Raw genomic sequence first — 11,367 nt, 5'->3', positions numbered from 1 at the left:
TTTAAAAAACAGTACACTACACTTCCTATGCATCATGTACAGTTGAAGTCAGAAGTTTACATACACTTAGGTTGGAGTCATTGAAACTCGTTTTTCAACCACTCCACAAATTTCTTGTTAACAAACTATAGTTTTGGCAAGTCGGTTAGGACATCTACTTTGTGCATGACACAAGTCATTTTTCCAACAATTGTTTACGAACAGATTATTTCACTTTTAATTCACTGTATCACAATTCCAGTGGATCAGAAGTTTACATACACTAAGTTGACTGCCTTTAAACAGCTTGGAAAATTCCAGAAAATTATGTCATGGCTTTAGAAGATTCTGATAGGCTAATTGACATCATTTGAGTCAATTGGAGGTGTACCTGTGGATGTATTTCAAGGCCTACCTTCAAACTCACTGCCTCTTTGCTTGACAACATGGGAAAATCAAAATAAATCACCCAAGACCTCAGAAAAAAATGTTGTCCACAAGTATGGTTAATCCTTGGGAGCAATTTCCAAACACCTAAAGGTACCACCTTCATCTGTACAAACAATAGTACGCAAGTAGAAACACCATGGGACCACGCAGCCGTCATACCGCTCAGGAAGGAGACGCCTTCTGTCTCCTAGAGATGAAGGTACTTTGGTGCGAAAAGTGCAAATCAATTCCAGAACAACAGCAAAGGACCTTGTGAAGATGCCGGAGGAAATAGGTGCAAAAGTATCTATATCCACAGTACAACAAGTCCTATATCGACATAACCTGAAAGGCCGCTCAGCAAGGAAGAATCCACTGCTCCAAAACCGCAATAAAAAAGCCAGACTATGGTTTGCAACTGCACATGCGGACAAAGATCGTACTTCTTGAAGAAATGTCCTCTGGTCTGATGCAACAAAAATAGAACTGTTTGGCCATAATGACCATCGTTATGTTTGGAGGAAAAAGGGGGATGCTTGCAAGCCGAAGAACACCATCCCAACCGTGAAGCACGGGGGTGGCAGCATCATGTTGTGGGGGTCCTTTGCTGCAGGAGGGACTGGTGCACTTCACAAAATAGATGGCGTATCGAGGAAGGGAAATTATGTGGATATATTGGAGCAACATCTCAAGACATCAGTCAGGAAGTTAAAGCTTTGTCGCAAATGGGTCTTCCAAATGGACAATGACCCCAAGCATACTTCCAAAGTGATGGCAAAATGGCTTAAGGACAACAAAGTCAAGGTATTGGAGTGGCCATCACAAAGCCCTGACCTCTATCCTATAGAAAATGTGTGTGCAGAACTGAAAAAGCATGTGCGAGCAAGGAGGCCTACAAACCTGACTCAGTTACACCAGCTCTGTCAGGACGAATGGACCAAAATTCACCCAACTTATTGTGGGAAGCTTGTGGAAGGCTACCCGACACGTTTGACCCAAGTTGAACAATTTAAAGGCAATGCTACCAAATACTAATTGAGTGTAAGTAAACTTCTGACCCACTGGGAATGTGATGAAATAAATAAAATCTGAAATGAATCATTCTCTCTGCTATTATGCTGACATTTCACATTCTTAAAATAAAGTGGTGATCCTAACTGACCTAAAACAGGGAATTCTTACTTTGAATAAATGTCAGGAACTGTGAAAAACTGAGTTTAAATGTATTTGGCTAAGGTGTAAGTAAACTACCGACTTCACCTGTAAATACTCTAAAACTGGTTCATCTCAATATCTAATGCTCTTCATCTGCATTGATCTGATAAACAGGATAGGTGTAGTATTTCAACAATTGAGAGACTTAATTTCAACCAGTAGAGAATGCAAAACGCTTTATTGAAAGAAGTTCATTATCCAAGTCTTATAAATACAAGCATTATAAATACTATAATTGTAATATTATAAATACAAGTTCAATCTGTACTTCAATGCACATCTGTTGTGCATTATAAAACAGAGGAAGAAAGAGGAGGTGCGAGAGAGGTGTAAAATACAGAAAGGGAAAGAGGTAAGAACATAGCAGGGAAGGCAGCATATGATTAATGAATCATAGTGCAACCCAAATATTCTCTCAGTTCATCACAATTACATAAGTGTCTAGTTGGCCCGAATGTTATCTTAAAAGCGGGTGAGGTGGCGATGATGGCACTGGGGGTTGGCATCCTCTCTCACATCAAAACATATCTGCAGATGAGCGACAGATAGCATGTTTAATCCTTTTATTTTTTATTCTGACATTGTTAGTCATCATAATAATCAGGAGGTGAAATGCAAAACTGACCTTGGATCATTAACTATGGGACTACTGCATCTCTATCTGTATTTCAATGTAAAGCATCTCTTTATAATACTTCCTGTTGACCTCTCACCTCTGATCATGCTGTGGCCTCTATGTAGCCAGTTCAGATGCGGGAAGGGTTCACCGACACAGCTGATATAACCTAGAGGATTTAGGGAGAAGAGGAGAGAGGGATGAAGTGAAGAAGACTCATTCAGAAAATAAGGTAGTTAAAGAGAGAGTGTTCAACAGGAATCTGTGTGTGTGGCCTCACCTGGTGTCCACACCACACTAAGTGGCTGCAGAGTACTTTATGCTGAAAAACATGAACGAACACATTAGGACAAACAATATAGCGTAGTTATAGAAATAATGACGTGTCTTACTATTCTCCATGGTGTGCCCTCTTGCCTATTCTTTGAAGGTGGAAGGAGCCACAGTTATACATCAGAGCCTGCTTACTGCACAACACAATCCATCAATCAGATTGATACATGACTGTGTAGGTGTGGGTTATAGCGTGTCTAATTGTTCTACATTTTTTCAATATGGGTGATTTAAAATAGCCTGTTTAAAAAAATAAAATTATACCTAAACAGCCCCCTCATCTGAGAAGTAGAAATCAAAGGGAGAGAAACTTGGAATTAAATAACTGCAGTTGACATAGCTAAGTTAATGGAAGAATACTCTTATTGCAATGTGAATGGCTCTTTAAAGAGCCTTTGGTTGTGCATAGTGTAGTCTATGGTGTTGCCAGGGAACAGCACCCTCTTCGAAGAAGTAGGTGGTGAAGATCTCCCGCACACAGACTGCCTGTCTTGCTGCGTTGTTGGACCCCATCCTTGAAACATCCTGCAGAGCAGCAGACTACTCCTTTGGCACACGGGCAGCGAGCTGCACATCCCCTCCTGCTCCTCATGTCCATCCTCATGAAGTTACGCAGGACACAGGTAGCCTTAACACACCCGAATTCCTCCAGGAGGCAGTCCCAGGTGGCCCTTGTCACCCAACCTTGCAGTGCCCTACAAGTTAACTGTAAGCAATCATTATGAAGGAATCTCCAGTTACAAAGTATCTGTAGGAATATGGAAGACAAAGCAATTAGACTTTTACATCACCAGGTCATTGTGGATTACTAAAGTATAATATCCCTGATAACATTGGATTGATAGATGCATGGGCACACATATGTGTAGCATGTGACAATAACAGGATCATAACAAGGATAGCATCACAAATGAATACATAAATACCACTTGAAGTTTGATGATGAGTTGATCATTTGAAACAGCTCTGCAGCGCTAAGGAAAAAAACAAAATCTGCACCCCTTTGAGTCCCCTGGACCAGGACTGAGAACCACTGCTCTTCATTTATAGACAGGCTTTCATAGCTCTCTTTATCTGAGCACAGAAAACATCACAAGAAACATACTTCATTATAGTCAAATTACACCTCACTGAATATTATGTTACTATTATCTCCATCCTCACTTCTAGGGACAGGAACTACACAAAAGTACCTGCCCTATCCAGAATAGCTTACTCTCTTACTGACAGTTGGGGCTGCTATCCTTTTACTCTCCTCCATGGCTGTTAGCTAGCTACCTACAAATGCATTTGGAGTTAGCTTTTTACAGTGATAAAAACATCAAGATAGCTGGCTAATATGTTGTTTAAGTTAAGCAGATGGTGATTTTTTATTAACTTAGCTATCTATACAGTATGTGAAGTTGGCTAGATAGCTAGCTAGTTGGCAGCTCAATACATATTTTTTTTTACATTCTCAAAATGTAAACTCAGCAAAAAAAAAAGAAACATCCCTTTTTCTGGACCCAGTCTTTCAAAGATAATTAGTCAAAATCCAAATAACTTCACAGATCTTTATTGTAAAGGGTTTAAAGACTGTTTCCCATGCTTGTTCAATGAACCATAAACAATTAATGAACATGCACTTGTGGAACGGTCGTTAAGACACAAACAGCTTACAGACGGTAGGCAATTAAGGTCACAGTTATGAAAACTTATGACACTAAAGAGGCCTTTCTACGGACTCTGAAAAACACCAAAAGAAAGATGCCCAGGGTCCCTGCTCATCTGTGTGAACGTGCTTAGGCATGCTGCAAGGAGGCATGAGGACTGCAGATGTGGCCAGGGCAATAATTTGCAATGTCCGTACTGTGAGATGCCTAAGACAGCACTACAGGGAGAGGGGACGGACAGCTGATAGTCCTCGCAGTGGCAGACCATGTGTAACAACACCTGCACAGGAAAGGTACATCTGAATATCACACCTGCGGGACAGGTACAGGATGGCAACAACAACTGCCCGAGTTACACCAGGAATGCACAATCCCTCATCAGTGCTCGACTGTCCACAATAGGCTGAGAGAGGCTGGACTGAGGGCTTGTAGACTTGTAAGGCCGGTCCTCACTAGACATCACCAGCAACAACGTCGCCTATGGGCACAAACCCACCGTCGCTGGACCAGACAGGACTGGCAAAAAGTGCTCTTCACTGACGAGTTGCGGTTTTGTCTCACCAGGGGTGATGGTCGGATTCGTGTTTATCGTCAAAGCAGTGAGCGTTACACCGAGGCCTGTCCTCTGGAGCGGGATCGATTTGGAGGTGGAGGGTCCGTCATGGTCTGGGGCGGTGTGTCACAGCATTATCGGCCTGAGCTTGTTGTCATTGCAGGGAATCTCAACGCTGTGCGTTACAGGGAAGACATCCTCCTCCCTCATGTGGTAGCCTTCCTGCAGACTCATCCTGACATGACCCTCCAGCATGACAATGCCACCAACCATACTGCTCGTTCTGTGCGTGATTTCCTGCAAGACAGGAATGTCAGTGCTCTGCCATGGCCAGCGAAGAGCCCGGATCTCAATCCCATTGAGCACGCCTGGGACCTGCTGGATCGGAGGGTGAGGGCTAGGGCCCTTCCCCCCAGAAATGTCCGGGAATTTGCAGGTGCCTAGGTGGAAGAGTGGGGTAACATCTCACAGCAAGATCTGGCACATCTGGTGCAGTCCATGAGGAGAAGATGCACTGCAGTACTTAATGCTGCTGGTGGCCACACCAGATACTGACTGTTACTTTTGATTTTGACCCCCCCCCTTTGTTCAGGGACACATTATTCCATTTCTGTTAGTCACAGGTCTGTGGAACTTGTTCAGTTTATGTCTCAGTTGTTGAATGTTGTTATGTTCATACAAATATTTACACATGTTAAGTTTCCTGAAAATAAACGCAGTTGACAGTGAGAGGAAGTTTCTTTTTTTGCTGAGTTTATTTACTTTACCTCCTCCCAGGCATGTGGACAATTGGAAACAGGGCAGCAAAGCTTGTTTGTCACCAGAGCTTTTTAGAGGATATTCCTATTGAACTATGTACCCATTTAATAACCAGAACTTCATACAAACTTGCTATGCTGAATTCTTGATGCACAATCGAACATGCTGCCATATGCTGCCAGCATACCCACAAGCGACTCACAATGGGCGGCCTAAGCAGCACACTGCAATTTACTGCTATTTGGTGTACATTCACCGTGACTTAGCTTATAAGTGTACTGCAATCAACACACACTCCCTCCCACCAATCACTCACTTAGCAACAGCCTGCCTAACTACCTGACAGTCAGCAGCAGGTCACAGTGAAATATATTTGAAAGAAAAATGCCATGTTGGACGCCATTTCTCTTCAAAATATATAGAGGAGAAGGAGCAGGTTGTGACAATATATTTCACTGTGACCTGCTGCTTTCCAAACCTTTCTCTGTAACACATTAATGCGACAGAACTGATGCACATCAAGAAATAGTGCAGACAAAGCACTGGAAAAAGACTTTGGGCGCACTAGAGCGCATTACACAAATCCGCTAGGAGGTGGTTTAAACTGCATTCTAATGTTGACTGCTTAAAGAAAATGGTTATCAAGCCAAGTGCTTTATGCATGCTCAGTTCTTGAGTCTCAGGGGCTGCTCTAGTGGAAATTTAAAATGGAAGTTGAAGTTATGGAACCTAGCAAGGTTCTTTCTATGGGGAAAAGTCCTCAATGAAGCTGACATTAGGCTAAATGTGGAGAATTATACATTTGCCTCTGTCGGCTGTCAAGTAGCCTATTAATGTCTATGCCATTGTAGGCTTCCATTTTATACAATACATATGTTGAAATAACAATATCACTAGAGTCATTGCAAATCAATTTGTGCCACTTGTGTAGCCTATAGGAGCTGGCATAAGTAGCCTATAACTTCAGTTTATTGTTGTTATAGCCTTGTGTTATTATGAACGCATTAGATTGACAGTAACAGTAGTCAGATTAGGCTACAGGTAAAACAAATTATAAAAAATAAACACTGGCTGTTGTTGACAAGCATATTCGGGTAATATACATATTATTAATATTTAATTCAGTGATTGAATTTATGACCACATCCTCAGTAGCCTATTACTGGGAAACTCAAGCACTTCTTATTGCGAAATCGCCTCGCTATTCATGTTGAATAAATTATTCTGTTCATTTGAACTAAGCGTGAGATGTAGGCCTATCAGGGGCTATAGGCTACAGGCTACCTGCCTTTATTTAAGCAAACTATGGCAAAATGTAATTACAAACATAAACACAGATTTTAGTCTGTAGCCTATATCTATTGAAATGCAAACTCAATTTTGCAAATGGGCCATTTATAACGGTTTGTAGTCTTGACATCTGGCACATAATAACAGGCGGTGGCAGGTAGCCTAGTGGTTAGAGTGTTGGACTTGTGATCGAATCCCTGAGCTGACAAGGTAATCTTTGTCGCTCTGCCCCTGAACAAGGCAGTTAACCCACTGTTCCTAGGCCGTCATTGAAAATAAGAATTTGTTCTTAACTGACTTGCCTAGTTAAATAAAGGTTTTAAAAAAAACAGCACAATTGACTAACATTATTTTTTTTATGTACATCAAGCATTTCTTGCTCAAGAGATTTAGAGATCCTCTGTCCAACTTTCATCACTCAAACACTCCTGTCAGATTTATCTATAGTTATGCACAAAGGGGATTTATTTACAATTATATACCTGGATCGAGCCCTGAATTCTGATTGGCTGAAAGCTGAAAGACCATATACCACAGGTATGGCAAAACATAACTTTTTACTGTTATAATTACATTGGTAAGGAGTTTATAATAGCAATAAGGCACCCCGGGGGGTAGTGGTATATGTCCAATATACCACGGCTAACGGCTGTATCCAGGCACTCCGCGTTACGTCATGCTTAAGAACAGCCCTTAGCCGTGGTATATTGGCCATATATCATACCCCCTTGTGCCTTATTGCTTAATCATAGCAGTTAAACGAGTTACATTGACATCCATTGATGGAAATTTATCTGGCGAGTTTAATAAGGGAAAATTATCTTCTCTTGCTACATATTCAAATTCCTTTATGTCATAGCTTGCAATAATTATTATTTTGAGGAAACCCGAATTTAGCTTCAAACGTCGTTACTATGATATTCCTTCTTAATTGGCTCGAAAACGTTATGAAACAAATGGTTTATTGTATAGATATGGCAACAACAAAAAAAGGGCTAGTATTCAGGCCTTTTGGGCGGGTTTTGAGTGGTCATTGGTGAGACATTTTTGCTTGACCTGGCAACCCTGGTTGGTCAGAAATGTACAACTCACATCACGCATATCATAATGTTAACTCATACCCAAATTATGTTGTTGACTAGTTTTATTCATGGATTGCACCGCCTTCACTCGGTTGTATCGTTCCCATTGTTATGAACTTTCTACAGACGCCGCCCGCAGCCATATTGGTGCCCCACTGATGACCAATGCCGTCATTCTGAACAGGCATAATGAGTTGTCTAAATTAAACTACATCTTGCTCTGAAAAACAATGACAGTGCTAAAGTAGGCAAATAATTAGTAGGAAGCAACTTTGCCATCATTATGTTGTCAAATGTACTTTAAAGAGAGGGAAATGTTGCTATTAGCTACCAAAGTTAGTCAGAAATAGCTAGCAATGCTAACATTAGCTAGCTCAAATGTTGTACTGTCCATTCAATCTTAGCTAGCTAACGTAAACTCACCCCGTTCCGCACAAATGTGCGTAACCGCGACATTCAAACGAGGCTACAAAGAAAACTAATGGGACAGTAGCGACTATGTTGACTTCAAAATCGGGGGTGTGAACTAGGTTTCTATTCAAGCGTTAATCGACATGGTAAAGGCTCTATAGTATTGGAGAAAAGTTGAAAAAACTGACCCTCAGATACATCTTGATGTGTCATGTCGTAACGTACAGCACACATAAAGCAACTATTTCTGTGTTACAATCTCTCTCCACCAGGTGTAGCACTTCTCTCATCGTTTAAAAACAAGAAATGGACAGTGACAGGGGCAAGGGGGGATACCTAGTCATTTTTTTCGTCATCATTGCATGCGATCATCATTCTCAAAGCCGCTGTTTACTTCTAAGATCACTTTAGCACCGCCCTAAAAACCCGATTCAAATTCGACACAAACCTTCAAATAGGTATGCAATGACACATTATATAAACTCTTTATAGTGTTTTATTTACATTTTAGAGGCGATAAGGTGATAAATTGGACAGATCGAGTGAAAATAAGGGCAACTGTACGGACCATGGCGATGTACGAGTTTACGTGAGTTTACGTTACCTGAAGTTATACCACTGATAGAACAATGAGACAAATAGTTCACTGGATGAACGAGAGGAATTTTGGCCGACATTCTGATAATTTACCAATCGATTAAACATTTGATCTTAATAGTTTTCTGTTCCCAAAATTACAATCTGTTACGAACAGCGTGGACTACGTTTTGTAGACTTTACCGAAGTTTTGAACGCGTTCACTTCACAGAGTAGGCGTTCCCCAACGGAAATATGCAAATGTACCTAGAACGCACCAATAGGATTTCGCTAGCTCGTTCTTGGCTCTGCCCACCTCCTTGCTTGTTCTGCCCACTATGGCTCATTTGTTCCCATTTGCTACGACAGGATGTGGTATGTATTGGTTTAGTTTATGGCTCATTTGTTCCCATTTGCTATGACAGGATGTGGTATGTATTGGTTTAGTTATACAAATCTGTGGTTATACTGCATCTGAAGTCAATCTGCCAACAGCATAATGATGACAAAAGGTTTCCTATGAATTATGTCCCTCCTTTTGAAATGTCATCATGTTTCCAAGACACTAGAATCATTGCCATGCATTCATGGATGCATAGGTTCCCCAAATATTTGACCAATAAAAAATATGAATCTCTTTCTGTGTTTTCATATTTTTCTGTCAATTCGCAAGTTGCTGAATCTCACTGGAGAAATCATTTGAGCGAGGGAACAACGCCCCTCTGTCTCAGTATGTGTAGCTCATGTATCTGATGCTGTCTGGACCCCAAAAAATAGTATAACATGTTGAAGCCGTAGCGTTTTATTTATATTAAGCCAAATAGAAGACACAATTTTCTTGTTTTTTAAATTTACGGATAGCCAGGGGCACAATTCAACACTCAGACATAATTCACAAACAAACATTTATGTTTAGTGAGTCTGTCAGATCAGAGGCAGTAGGGATTACCAGGGATGTTCTCTTGATAAGTGCGTGAATTAGACTATTTTCCTGTCCTGCTAAGCATTCAAAATGTAACGAGTACTTTTGGGTGCCAGGGAAAATATAAGGAGTAAAAAGTACATTATTTACTTTTAAGTTGTCAAAAATAAAAATAGTAAAGTAAAGTACAGATACCCCAAAAATGACTTAAATTGTACTTAAAAGTATTTTTACTTAAGTACTTTACACCACTGAGATTGGGATTTGGATTTGTGGTTTTGATTTAATTCTCTTCATAGGCCATTGATTATGAAGGTGTTTGTGATCTAACCATAAATTAATATGTTGTGCCAATACGCGTAAATATAACAAAAGATAACATAAAATATAACAATGGGAGTATAACTGAAGAATGTATGGATTACAGGATTAGTGTGTGTTAATGATGGGTTGGGGGACGAGAATCAATGTGGCGAGGGGTACAGTGTCATGCTTAGACTTTGGTATCTGCGGTGGTGGCAGGGAGGTATGAATGGGAAGTGATGAGAGAAACCACAGTAGGGAGTGATCATTTTCTGGTTCGATAGTAAGGTCAATATGAGTGTGTGTATGCAGAATAGAGGCAATAACATGAGGTGGTGCTTTGAGAAAGCTAACTGGAAGATGTTCAAGTACCTGGTGTGAGCGGGAGGGACAAAATGTATCAACGGAGGGGGTCTGTGGATGAGTGCGCTGAGGCAGTAACATCTGTAATTATATCAGCTGCAGATGTGACCGTTCCGATGTGTTCAGGGGGGAGGAAGACAGCGGGTGATGCCATGGTGGACAGATGAGAGCTCAAAGGTGGTCCAGGAAACAGATATAGCTCTACGGGAATCGCTTGACAGAAAGGAATCTCATGGAGTATCAAAGGAAGAGAGTGATAACGAGAAGAACGATTAAGAGGGAAAAGGGAGGCATGGCGGGAATTTTTCTCCACCATTGGTAAAAAAGAAAATGATGGGGAAAGGTAAAAATGCTGGAATTCCCTGAGGCCTCATGTTTAATCCCACAAATAAGGACCCTGTCTGGTGCCACCACAGTTACACATAAAGAGATCAATGATCAATTCAAACAATTTTACTCTGCGCTATACACCTCTGAATCCCCTCAAGACCCTTTGCTGATTGATTATTTCTTTAATGGTTTGAAAATGCCTTCAATTGATACAGACTCCCATCTGTTTAGAAGAATTTACACCTGAGGAGATTGCAACAGCAGTGTCCGCAATGAAAAGTGGTAAATCACCGGGTCCGGACGGTTTTCCAACCAAATTTTACAGGACGTTTTCTGGTCTGCTTTGTCCATTCTTGTCTCAATTATTTGCAGAGTGCCTTAATACCTCAAAGGTACCGCCTAATCTTTATCAGGCTTCAATTTCATTACTTCTAAAGAAAAACAAAGACCCCCTGGAATGTGGATCCTATCACCCAATCTCACGTTTAAACTGTGATTACAAAATCCTAGCCAAGCTCTTAGCCATTCGTATGGAAGGCTCGCTGCACCAAGTA

General features: G+C 41.0%; 1 long non-coding RNA gene across 1 annotated transcript; it reads right to left on the bottom strand.

The window, feature by feature from the left end:
• Positions 1–1,793: 1,793 nt before the first annotated feature.
• Positions 1,794–8,811, bottom strand: LOC129828693 (uncharacterized). The gene is made up of 3 exons (XR_008755274.1): positions 2,520–8,811; positions 2,337–2,408; positions 1,794–2,151 (listed from the first exon to the last, which is right to left on the bottom strand). It is a non-coding gene; the product is annotated as an uncharacterized LOC129828693 (long non-coding RNA).
• Between the last annotated feature and the right edge of the window lie 2,556 nt (positions 8,812–11,367).

This window comes from Salvelinus fontinalis, chromosome 30 (assembly GCF_029448725.1).
Source record: "Salvelinus fontinalis isolate EN_2023a chromosome 30, ASM2944872v1, whole genome shotgun sequence".
Classification (NCBI taxonomy): domain Eukaryota; kingdom Metazoa; phylum Chordata; class Actinopteri; order Salmoniformes; family Salmonidae; genus Salvelinus; species Salvelinus fontinalis.
This window is presented reverse-complemented; position numbering and strand designations above follow the sequence as displayed.